Raw genomic sequence first — 13329 nt, 5'->3', positions numbered from 1 at the left:
ATTGTTTTACTTATGATATCCAATAATTTTCAATTTTTTTTATATTTGTTTTTTTTTTTTTTTTTACTTTTAAAAATTAAATTAAATTGTTACAACCTCTACCTCTATTTCACACTTAATATTTTGAAAAATTTTATTTATTACTTTTAAATATATTATTTTCATTTGTATACTATTATTACTTATAAATGACTTTAAGTTTATTATAATTTTATTTTTATTATTATCATTATTTTTAAAATAATATTTTTACTTATTTGATACTTGTAAGTTTCATTAATAAATTTATTATTTTATTATTAAAAATTTTAAAAATTAAATACACACAGCTCGGCTTGATTGACTGCTTTGCCAACACAACAACAGAGAGCCGACTCATATTAACTAGTACATATAATATTTATATAACCTCCTACACAGCATAGAGTCCATGCAGGTTGAGGCAGATGCTTGAGATTTCGCAGTAGATTCATTAAAAATTCTACCTTTTGCTTTAGCCGATTAAGAGCTGAGCTTTGCTTAAAGTAACATCAGAAGGGTAGCCAATAGCAATATCTCCCACTTACTTCCGTTTTAAAGGTCACAAGTAATGCCCTATTCATATTTCTCAGCTGCCTCATCACGACTTCTGTTTTCATTTACCAAATGTTATGCATCGGGTCCATTCGTAAGATAATATGGATAAATTCAAATCTTATTTTCACATTTTCTATGGCCAACAGCTGGCTCAGAGTAACGAATTTTCCAGCATGGATTGCAGGAATTCTGAAAAAAAAAAGAAAAGAAAATTCGATTGTTTTCTTTCGTTTTCCTTTGGTGGTGCAAAAGCAGTTTAAGTTTGGCTTTATGAAACTAGCTGGACATGGCCGTAGGCAAAACAAATTTGCATACACGTTTTCAATGTTTTCAATGGAACAAGTATATTGGGCAAAAAAACAAGAGCAGCAAAGAGTGTGAGAGAGAGAGAGAGGGAGCTAGTAAGTAAGAGAGACTGGTCGAAAAAAAAAAAAACAATCAGCCGTGAAGCTGTGGCCACAACGGCCGTCCGAATACGTACGCTTGTTCACGCTCGTTATCCTTGTGGCGTATGTGTATGTGTATGTGTATGTGTATTTGTATTCGTATTCGTGTACGTATTTCGGTGTTGCCAAGGTCCACACATATTCAGCAGAGCGTCGAGCACAATACGCCTGGGGCCTTATTTGGTTACCGTTCAATGCACCAGGGACTCTTCTCCTATGTATGACAAACAAACATAAACATTGTGTGCCGAAATGGAGACCGTAAAGTATCGCATATTCAGCTCCTTAGCCAGAGCAGAGTGAGAGAAATAGAGGAAGGGAGAGAGAGAGTGGGCAGGCGGGGCCGTCGGACCGAGGCTGGAAGTGAGTGAAGGGTCGCTGCCATGTTTGCGTGGAGCACTCTAATTAAAATTTGTGCCCCCGGCTGCAGTGCACCCAAAATACTTTACGAGCTACAAGTCGAAAAAATAAGAAAAAAAGAAAAACAAGAAGAGTAGAGCAAAACTAAACTAAACAAGTGGCAAACAGCTTAATTTGGTCAAGTCAGGGAATGTAATAAACTCGCGCCCAAGGCGCATTATTATGACCATGTCTGTACTTTGGCCAAATGAAATTATGGCCCCGTTTATGCCAGTGTAATTTGAATGATTTTACAAAACTCTGCGAATTGCTCCAAGTTGACTAAACTGACTGACTGAGCTGATTTATGGCTTAGTTGGCCTTAATATGCAAACACTTTTGAATACCTGACTCTAACGAGCCGTTTGACAGGACATTAGCATACATCAACTCACACACACACCCACACAAAGACACAGACACACACTCGCACGTGTCATCGTCCAATCATAACAGGGATATATAGAAACTAAGCTATCTGTCGTCGCAGTTGAATTTCAATGAAACTCTCTTAGATTTCCATTCCACAGAATTTCATTCATGACACTCAACAAACAATTTTAATGTAATAAAAAGGAAGAAGAGCCATTCTTGACGGTAAACAAGAAACCAATTATGCTTCACTTGACAAAACTTTGTACCCCCTTTTATTTTATTTTATTTTTATTTATTTTTTTTTTTTTGCAAAGTATTAAACAGAAAAGCTTTTGAAGACAACTTGGCTCAAATGCCACATCAATTATCTGGCGGAATGTTCACTTATGTACATATTTGCATCACTTTGTAAAAGGTCTTTGATCCAGCATCAAGATCTCGGAAAATAAATTTATAGAATTGTTTTTCAAAAGAGATTTCGAATGAAATTTTTAATAATTTTTGAAATATTAAATGAATAAATAAAGAAATATAAAATAAGTATAATAAATGAACATAAAAAAATATTACAGAAATATTAATTAAATATAAAATTAAATTCAATATTAATTAAATTTATTTAGATTGAATATAAAATTAAATTTTATATTGATTAAAATTATTTAGAATAAATATAAAATTAAATTTAATATTGACTAAGCTTATTTAGATTAAATATAAAATTGAATTTAATATTGATTTAATTTATTTAGAATAAATATAAAATTAAATTTAATATTGACTAAACTTGTTTAGAATTGAATATTATTTAAAATTAGATTTTTTGTTTAAATTTTTGATTGAAGGAGAAGTGAGTTCCTTTTATCTCTTTCTCTCTCTCTCTCTCTCACTCCCTCTTTTGCTCTCTCTAATTGAAAATAAATTATATTTTCCACTACTTCGATCTCTCTGTCTCTCTCTATCCCAAGTTTAATTGAAAGCAATGCAAATAGAAAAAAATTCAAAATAAATTAATTGAAATACATTCTAAATACAAATAAATGTGTGATAAATAATTGAACAGAATGTGAATAACAGTATAATCTCTATCAGTGCTATACGAGATGTTAGGAGATGTGAGGAGTGGAATGATTGTGCTTCACCATTAATTGTGCTTTACCAACTGTTTAATTACCTTTAACTGTCACTGTTGCATCGTGTCAAACATGTCGGACGACGGAGCATTGACATTCGTTGAAAAGTCTGGAGCGGTGCAGGGAACATGATATAACATGACCAGGTTGCCGGGCTGCCGTAGCACGAAGCCACCACTGAGCCACCGAGCCACCGACTCACCAAGGCAACTGAATTGCCACTGACAGGAGCAAAGTTTTAATTGATTTCCTGCACTGCACACAGGACATTGCTGCATTGGAGAAAGGCAACAAGCACACACGTATATATATATATGTATATAGATAAAGGTATGTATGATATATCTGGTATATCTGTGGGCGTGGCAGTTTGATGGCTGCCGTAAAGTCAGAGCGGAATGCTGCGCTCGCTCCTAAGTAGAGGCCCCCAAACTCGTAAAGTTTCGTTTAGTGCAATGCATTTCTTTGCGGCGCAGTTCGCACAGCACTCAAAATAAAGGCAACAAAGTGTTTTGTGTTTTGTGTGTTGTGTGTGGTGTGTTTGCCGCTGTGGCAAGCTTGCGACAACACACATAAAGTTGTCAAGCACTCGAGCGTTGCCAGAGTCTGACAGGCTCGTTCTCTCGGCCTCAGCGACAGACATAGACAGTCTAAAGCGGCTGTATGTGTATGTGTGTGTGTGTGTGTGTGTGTGTGTGTGTGTGTGAGGTCGTCGTAGAGATAGAAGCCAAATGTGCCATTTATAATTTAAGCGGGATTAAAGTTTCCTACAATGGCAAACTTGCTGCCTGAACATGCCGCGCGTCAAAAACTTTTTATGGCCTTTGGGGCGGACAACGCGGAAAAAAAACCCAACCGAACTGAAAACTGTAACTGAAAACGGCCCAAGAGCTGCTAGCAAATTTGACATCAAGGCGGCCCAAAACATACCAAAGCGGATTAGGCAGAGCAGCAGCAGGAGTAGCAGGAGCAGCAGGAGGAGGAGGAGGAGGAGGAGCAGCAGCAGCAGCAGCAGCCGGCAGTCAGTCCGTCCGCCCAAGGCGCAGTCAAAGTGCTCTACACTTTCTATACAGAGATTTTCCGTATCCTCTGCTCTGCTCGGCTCTGCAGCAGCTGCAAAGCAATTGCAGTTTTGGCCTCCATTTTGTTTAGCGTCCACAAGGGCTGTCCGGACGGACGCGGCGCGAGCAAAACACGCGGAAAAGCACGTGGAAAAAAGAGGAAAACGACGGCAACAACAACGGAGCAACAAGCATCAAACACAACGGCCTGCAATTTCGCAAATTGTCTTGAAATGGCAGAAACGTTTTTCCGACCCAACGACCCACCGAACCACCCAAGCACCGCAAAGCGCTCGGAAATGCCACCAGCAGTCGTTGGATTAATTATGAAAAATACCCACGCCCGCACAGGGGCAGGAGGCAGGAGGCAAGAGGCAGGAGGCAAGAGGCAGAGGCAGGGGGCAGAGGCTGAGGCATTGTGAATCGTGCACAAAAATGCGCCCATCTCTCGCTCCCTCATCAGGCTGTCTCGCTCGCTCTCTCGGTCGGTGGGTCAGCAACTTAATTGTCTGTTAAGTGTCACAGTGCGCACGCAAAGTGAGAGCGGCTGCAATTGTGGGTGGCTCAGTGCTGCAGGGTGGTTGGGTGGTTGGGTGGCTCTGCTCTGCTATGCTCCGCTCAGTCTCTCGCGTCGGATGTGTGTCGTCAGCTATGTTTTGACACTTGGACGCACTTGTCACACTTCCGGCTCCAACTGCAGCTGTGACAATGCCCACACCTGTGCCCCTACCTTTGCCCCTACCTGTGCCCCCACCTGTGCCCCTGCACAGCTGCACGTCAAGGACGATCGTCTAATTTGACGTGTGCTATGCAACGTGGCAATAGCTGAATGCAAAGTACTAGATCTGTGCATAGCTAAGGCTAATTTGAAATGTAAAGAGCACCGTCTCCACAGAAAATAGTAAAACTGTATATAAATATTATAAAAAAAAAAATTGCTATGTAAATGTTTTTTTTTTTTTTTTTTTAATGGCAAAAACTAATTTTTCAAAAGAGAAAGAAATATATATGTATATTTATAAACCAATTATTAATTTCAATATAAGAAATAAAATTTTTATAGTTAAAAAAAAAAAAAAAAATTAAAATATGATTCCATTATAATTTTAAAACTCCTTCTATATAATATTAGAATTAATAATTGACTATTTAATATTAATTTTATTATTGTCTAAATTATTATTTGGCATCTGATAACTACGTGAAAAAGTGTTATTATATTATATAGAAATACTAATAAAAATTATTTAATTTGAATACTCTTTTTAAATGCAGCATAAAATCTATATTTAAGTGCATTTAGGGTTTTTCTCTGTCAATAGGCTGATAAAGAAATACCTAACAGTTACGGTTTTTTTAACTCTACTCTTTATCAGTTTTTCACCCATCTTTATAGTTTTAATAGATTAATTTACATTGTGCAAGTGACAGTTCTGAAATTGACCCATTTAAGCCAGCCAGGAGCTAATATTTTAGTCAAACATCAAGTACAATAGACTCCTGTGCTGAAGTGCTAAGAGTCGAAAATCGGATAGAGGATTTCTTGACTGAAAAGTGCTAGTTGGCCGCATTTTACTGGCTTTGATTTTCAATTACCTTCACTTGATTCATATGCATTCAAAAGATGGCCATTGGCAAGACTGTCAGCTCAACTGGCACACACGCACGCACGCATACGAATGCATACGTATGTGTGTGTGTGTGTATGCATGTATGAGCGTATGGTCCGTTGTACGTGGACGTCGCTCTGGCCTTGGGTAAATATTACGGCCTGCGTTGGACATGAATGATGTGCGCTTTGAGTAGAGCATTGTAAAACACTTAACTGAGCAGGGTTGCTGAGAGAGGGAGAGGCGGTGTCAGGGTAGAGGCAGCAGCAGAGATAGCAGAAGGGCTGTCGGGATGGGCAGAGATGGTATCAGGGGTAGAGGCAGCAGCAGAGCTAGAGGGGAGCTGGGAGAAGCGGTGGTAGAGGCAGAGACGGTGTCAGGGGTAGAGGCAGCAGCAGCAGCAGCAGCAGAGTCAGCGCGTAGTCCTGGGAATTGGCCTCGTTGGCCTCTGTCTCTGCTGCTCCACACACAAACACACACACACACACACACACACACACACACACACACACACACATACATAGCGAACATCCAACAACCACAGCCAAAAGATTGTGCGCAATTCATTCATTGTGGGCTAGATGAAGTGGCAAGCGGACTGCTGTGTGCACAGCGCATATAACACACTCCATTGAGTCTCGGCCAACACTTCACACTCTTGTGGAAATTACCGAAGCCCTGATTAACTCACCAGCCGCAGCAGCAGCAGCAGCAGGAGTAGCAGCAGCAGCAGCAGCAGCAGCAGCAGCAGGAGTAGCCGCAGCAGCAGCAGGAGTAGCCGCAGCAGCAGCAGGAGTAGCCGCAGCAGCAGCAGGAGTGACCGCAGCTTTTGGAGGACCAACAGCAGCAGCCGGTTTGTGGAGCACGTTAAATTGAAATGCATTCTCCAGCATCCAACGTCCAACATCCAATATCATCGAGATGGACATCAACTGCGATAGTGATTGTTCAATGGAGCAAGCTGAAGTGTGTTTTCATTTTCATTTTTATTAATTAAATTCCACAAAGGTGATTTTCTATTGTGCGCAGCTGAGCTCAAAGGGCAGCAGCATTTTTCGTCTGCTCCTTTTTTTACGTGTAAAAGGACACGGGACGAACGAAAAATAAAAATAGCTCCTCTCATTAGCTAATGGCACTGAATTGCTTTTAGCTGATACGAAACGCGGCTTTAAGTGCTTTAAGCCCGGCCTGGAACAAAGAGTTTGGGCTCTGCGAAAGGCCGCAGCACCGCAAAGCTTTCCCATTCAACATTCGCTCGCATTGGCAGGATTTTCAGCATTTATTGCAATTGTTTCGCTTTATGGTTCTTCTGCTCTACCCTCTGCCCGGCTCAATTCAGCTCGGGTAGTTTGACATATTTGCTCGCATGACAGCTCCTTCGTTAAGGTATGCAAAAATGCTGCAACTCTCACTCGATGCTCGCGCCAATTGAGCGATTCAGCGCTTGGCTTCTTCATATCTGAGTGCTTGACTTGAAAGGGCATCCGCACTTCGGTGTTCTTCAATTCTTGTTGACCTTGTTTTTGTTTCATTTGTTGGGTTTATGCCGTATTTATTTGCTTTGATAGTGTTTACGTGCATTTTTTTACGGGAATTTCTGGCTGCCACAGCAAAAGAAAACATTCGGTTTTCCACTCATATTTTTTCCTTTCATTCAACGCGCAATGGCAGAGCACCAAAGTAAACATAAACAAAGCGGAAAACTCTACGAAAAGCCCAACCGGCAGCTATTTGCACCGATTGCCCTTTTAATCCACAGAATGGCTTAAAACTATTAACAAACGAAGCCGTTTTTATTACCATGTAATACAACAACTGACGGGCGGACGATAGGGTCGGCATATATTCGAAAATACGGCTGATGCCCAATGAAGTTTAAACTGTAATATATGTACATATATGTATATACATAGTTATGGAATAATAGTATATCTAGTAATATAATAGTAGTAAAGTAGTAGTAAGATAATGCAGATAAAACAGTATTAGTAATATAGAGTTATAACAGTATTAGAATAGTAGCAGAATAGTAGTAGAATAGTAATAGAACAGTAGTAGAATAATAGTAGAATAGTAGCACAATAGTAGTAGAGCAGTAGTAGAATAATAGTAGAATAGTAGTAGTATAGTAGTACAATAGTAGTAGAACAGTAGTAGAATAGTATTAGAATAGTAGTAGAATAGTAGTAGAATTAATAGATTTTGCTATATAAAAGGATATTTAAAGACAGGATGTTATATTTTCCATCCATAAAAGGGAATAAATATTAGGACATGGCCTAACAGTATATTCTGTATGAAGAATATAACGAAATCCAGCTTCTAACATAATGCCACAATCTAACTTTTCTTCAATTACCTCTCTATGAAAAAAAATACTAAAAATTGCAACAATCTTCAATTCGTGCTTAACTATTTTTAATGATAGATGAAAAATATTGCGCATACGCCGCATTGTATCGTTAAAATTTCGATTTAGCCACAAAGCAAACCAACATTTTGCTTGTAAATTAGTTTTAAGCTTTGGCTGGCAACAGTGCTGCCAGTTTGGCCTATTTAAAGCTAGATTATTCATTAAAGAGAAAATATATAGAGGAAATATTTAAAGGAAATACCTAGTAGACATATTCAGAGGATATACTTAGAGGTATATTTTCATATGTTTCCTCCCGTTTTTCATCTGGCCCGATATTCCCGCATGTCTTTCCAACAATTTAGCCTGCTTTAGCCGACTTTTATTCACACACGGGCAGCACTGCCTGGCTGATGCGGGACAAGTTAAGTCAGCAGAGTGAATGGACAACGGATGATCGGAGCTGGTGGCTGGCTCATCAATTACCAATTGAATTGCTGCATTTCGCTCTCGGCCAAGCCATATATTGGAAACCTTGCACATCTCATTAAGCTTCCATAGCTGTCTGCCCGCTGAGTCGTTTATCAAATGTGTGTGTGTTTGTGTGTGTGCGCGCTGCGAGATTCTCAGTTCAAGTCTCCGGCGATGATGATGTCGGCGGTGGCGTGAATACGGCAGCCGCAGGCCGCAATTGAAGCACGCCGGGCATTCAGGCATGCAGAGGCATGTCGCGCAGTCAAAGCCAAGCGGCGATGTCAATTAAAATTGTGGCAAAGTCAAGCGGTGCTCACACCCGCGAATCAGTTATGGTTCCAAATAAAAAAGCAAAAGCCAGCCCCACACACACACACACAACAGCAGTAGCAGCAGCATGGCGAGAGGGAGGGGGAGAGGCAGAGCCACAAAGGGCAGCCACAGCTGCATGCAGCACATACAGCAGCCAAGTGGCATCCACATGCTCGCATGAATGTGCATATGTAATTGCGGTTATTTGACTGAGAGTCAGTCCGGATCCGGGTATCACACAGTTATACGAAACGCAGAGGCGACAGGTGGGAGGGGGGGAGGTGCGCCTGGATAATGACGGGATGCTTTTCAGAGCGCTCGGCTCTTCAATAATTCAAGCACTTTCACACTTGCGGTCAGGTATTCCCACATGGACATGCCTTCGATGAGTGGGCGTTATTGGCGGTGAATCGGTGGTTGTGGCCGACTGGATGGCAGCTGCATGCATGCATGCATGCATGCTTACATGCATATATGCAAATTATGCATTTGTTCCACAACTCTACCGAACTGCGTCGAGTCGAGTCGAGTAACTGCATCAAAGTGGCAGTAATCAATGCATCCTTGCGTCTATTTATATTCCTGCAGGGTAATCAAAAGAATTGCAGCATTCATTCGCACTTATTTGCATACACACTCGACGTCTGGGCATGCAGGTAAGAGCAAACAACACACCTGGCCCAAACACTTCAATCAACGTTGAAGGGCTCTCTTTCTCTCTCTCTCTCTCTCTCGCTCTCGCTCTCTCTCTCTCTCTCTGTTGCACACATCAATAAAGTCCAGCCAATTTATTACTGAATATTGATATGAATTCAAATACAAATACGAAAATAAATGCAAATGCAATTTAAGCCTTACGGCTCTTAATTTATGATGCGGCTCCATTCGTTTGTGAATGCCGCATCGGCAACGTTTTCATTCAATACCCCCAGAGCTCCAACAAATTAGTATTACAATAATGTGCAACCACACGCAATAGGTGTTTATTTATATGACTCGAATGTGAATTACTAGCCAGATGAAATGAATTCAATTTCACAAAAGAGAGAGAGAGCGAGAGAGAGAGAGACACAGGATAATGGATTTTTAACTAGCAATTATAATACAACAAATATTAATTTACATTTTCAACTGGGACGTTGCTTACATGCATCATTTATATGGGACAGATGTCCTTATGTAAATTAACCATAAGGACCTCTTTCTTTTGGGTATGTACATATATTCAGAGACGATCTCTTAAAGGACTTTAACTAGACTAAATTCCTTAACATTTATCGTTATAAAATATTTTTGTGTAGCTCTTTTATGAAATTTCCTTTAATTAAAAATTTCGTGAGCCTTGCTTTGTGAGCAAAAAGTTTGAATTTTCTTGAACGGAAAAACAGGAAAACCACATCAAATGTAGAACATTCTCAATTAGCATTGACTTTACCTAAGCCCATAAAATCTTCAACAATTTATTAAATTCATAACTTAGTTTAATAATTAGAATTTAACTTAACATAATTTGAGCTTAGAAAAAAATATTTATTAACTGCACTAATTTATCTACATTTTTAATTTAATTAATTTTTTTTTTTCGGTTCATTTAGCTGTCTATAAATTGACATAAACATATGACAAGAATTGTTGCCCGTCTAAGGCACGTGGCGTGAAGCCCTATTTATGCACAGCTGCCACGCCCAAGTTAAGGTGTCACCCTAGTCACAGCGTCTTATGTTGACAGCCTGTCTGAAAAATAAACACATGTGAGGCTTCCAGGTAAATGTTTTTCATTAAAAACCTGGACCTCAGCTGCTGCATTAATTTGCCATCGTCAGAAATTGACGAAGAAATCAATCAACATAAATTTAATTAGTATGTGACAGATATACAGAGATAGAGATAGTAGTTATAAGAAGTTCTCCCCTGCTAAATGTTCAATTTGCAAAGCAGAGCAACAATTAACCAGAAAGTGACTGTCGATTGGCATTGAACACTCTGTTCCAATCGAGCTGTGGCCGAGACTCTCACTTAACTGTTATTGTCGAATGGACACTTGGAGTGGGTGGGGAGTAACTGGAGAGGGGATGCTGGATGCTGGTTGTCCAGGTCGTGGTGTTAAGCATTACTGCTTGATCGCTCCACTGAAGTGACTTTGTAATGCAATTGAACCCATTTTGTAAGAGAATAACGGAAACGTGAGCTAGGCCACAACAGGAGCGGAGCGGAGCGTAGGGTGAGGGAGTGGCACCATCGACTGTGAATGGAAGGGAAACACAAAGGCAAACGTCAAGTGCTCGATACTTGGTCGCGCATTTAACGAAAATCAGCAGAGAGCAAAAATCAGAGAGAGGGAGAGCGAGAGGGAGGGGGAGGCTAGAGCGAGAGCGAGAGAAAAAGTTGACTTTTCGAGCTGCTCGGGCGCCTCGAACATTCACAGATGCCAAATGGCAAACGAGGTGCCAACTGGTGGGCAGCAATACGACCGGAAAGGGAAAGCTGCTTTGTTCGTTTAGTTGCGTGATATTTCAATGGCTGACTGCTTAATCGTGCGGTAGCAGCAGCAAAGCAGCAGGAGCAGGAGGCGGCAGGCAGGCATCGTGTCGATGGTGTCAAAAGTTAATGCCAATGCGGCGATTTCCATTTGACCTCGTTGCACGACTTCCACTAAGCAGCCCTGGCATCAATGACAAAGAGCATTGCAAATTTCATTGTTTGATTTGGCGCTTCTTTTTTTTTTTGCTTTTGGTTTTTGTGACCGCGCTGCCATTGTTCCCAGTTTAAAAATGTTGTTCGCACTTTTTACGTCACCTCCGGCAAATGACATCGCTGTGCCACACTCACACATACACATACTTACATACATTTGTGAGCTAGCAAAAAAGGGACGAGAGCCGTAAATCGTACGTGGCATGAATTTATGTTTGGCCCAGTTCTCGGTCACGGAATTTACGTGCATTTACCCGAAATGAACTAAATTGCATCTTTAATGCCAGCATTCTGACCAACAGTACGCTAAACGGTCTGACGAATCGACTCTGCAGTCATAAAAAATTTAACCAAAATTGTGTGAAAATGCGTTATGCACAGCTGATCTACGTGTGAGATACCCTGGCAGCAGTTGGCTGTATGGTAAAATGTTAAAATATGCTCAGCAGATGATATCATACAATAAACTGTTCAGCTCAGAGAGATTGCGCATATTTGCGTTATTTTTCTCACTTGCATTTACATAAATAAACAGTTTCGCTACATTTGCACATCATCAGAAAGACTTCGGCTAGCTTGAATTAGAGAGAGCGAGAGAGAGTTACAGAGTACGTAAGCTTGAAGCTCTAACGTTGTCGCTGGCAGCCACAAAGCTTCAGATTCGCTCTGGAGTCGCCTGATATTACCGTTGCTTATTTGCAAAGCTCCAAAATACTTTATATTGTTCGCAAAGCTGCTTTGCTGCTTGATCTAAGGCTTTGTTATATTTTCAGTTACTCTTACTCTCTTAACTTCATTTGGCTTCAAATTACGCTTTGCTTAAGCTATTTATAGTTCTTCTGCTCATTCGTTCTCTTAGCGCATCGGCTTGAGCTTGCTCAGTGTGGCATATTTACAGTTAGAATTAAACATAGAGCAGCGTGTGCATGGACCGCTCTGCTTCTTCTTCTTCTTTTATTTACGCCTTGCACAGACAGTTCTTCCTTTTGCTTAGAACTTCGCTAAACTGCACGGGTGTGAGCAGTTCTGCTTCTTTGCCTATCTCTCGCTGTCCCTTTCTCTCTTCGTTTCAATTGTATTTACATACATATGCATTCTTATGCTCTTTTCGAATCTTCAATTGCTTAGCAGAAAATTTACATAAGTATGCAGAAAATGTATGTGTGTTTATGTATGCTTAGCTAAATATACAAACAAATTTAGTTTATATATAAAATTACATTGTACTGTATATATGTATATATTGAAACTATGATATTCAGGAACCCCCATAAGCATTTACATACGCATGCGAAAATCTTTATGCAGCCCTAAGCTATTCCAGCACACAGAAACAACATCTCAAAAATAATAATATAAGCACTTTCCCCATAGTATTTGACAGCTCCAAGAGCTATTTCCCAATTGTTGCTGAATATGCCACTCATTAGGGGTACACAGGCACTCTGATAAATTTATATGCATATATTGTCAGCCGTAGGTAAAGAGACAGTGGTGTGAGTGCCTGTGTGTGAGTGTGAGTATTATGCTTCTGTTTCAAGTCAGCGCACAGAGCGAAACTCATACGCCCCGTTGCACAAATCACAAATCAGCTCTGGAATTGACGAAGCATCCGAAATTGCGCAACAAAGCCACTACGATTTACATGCCAGCTTGAGTGTGAGTATGATTGTTTGTACACACTCGATTCTACATGTATGCATACACACACACACACATATATACATATTTAAATTTACAATTTCCAAGGGAGTTGGGTGAGAGGTTTGATGAGCTGGCTTATGCACGACTGTGGCTGGGAAATTAAATACTTATTGTGATTACAGAGGGGCCGCAGTTCGACAGACACAAACGAGGCCAGAAATTAATAGGAGCATTGTTTTAGAGGCGATTTGA

Source organism: Drosophila mojavensis, unplaced genomic scaffold (genome assembly GCF_018153725.1).
Source record: "Drosophila mojavensis isolate 15081-1352.22 unplaced genomic scaffold, ASM1815372v1 contig_80, whole genome shotgun sequence".
NCBI lineage: Eukaryota > Metazoa > Arthropoda > Insecta > Diptera > Drosophilidae > Drosophila > Drosophila mojavensis.
This window is presented reverse-complemented; position numbering follows the sequence as displayed.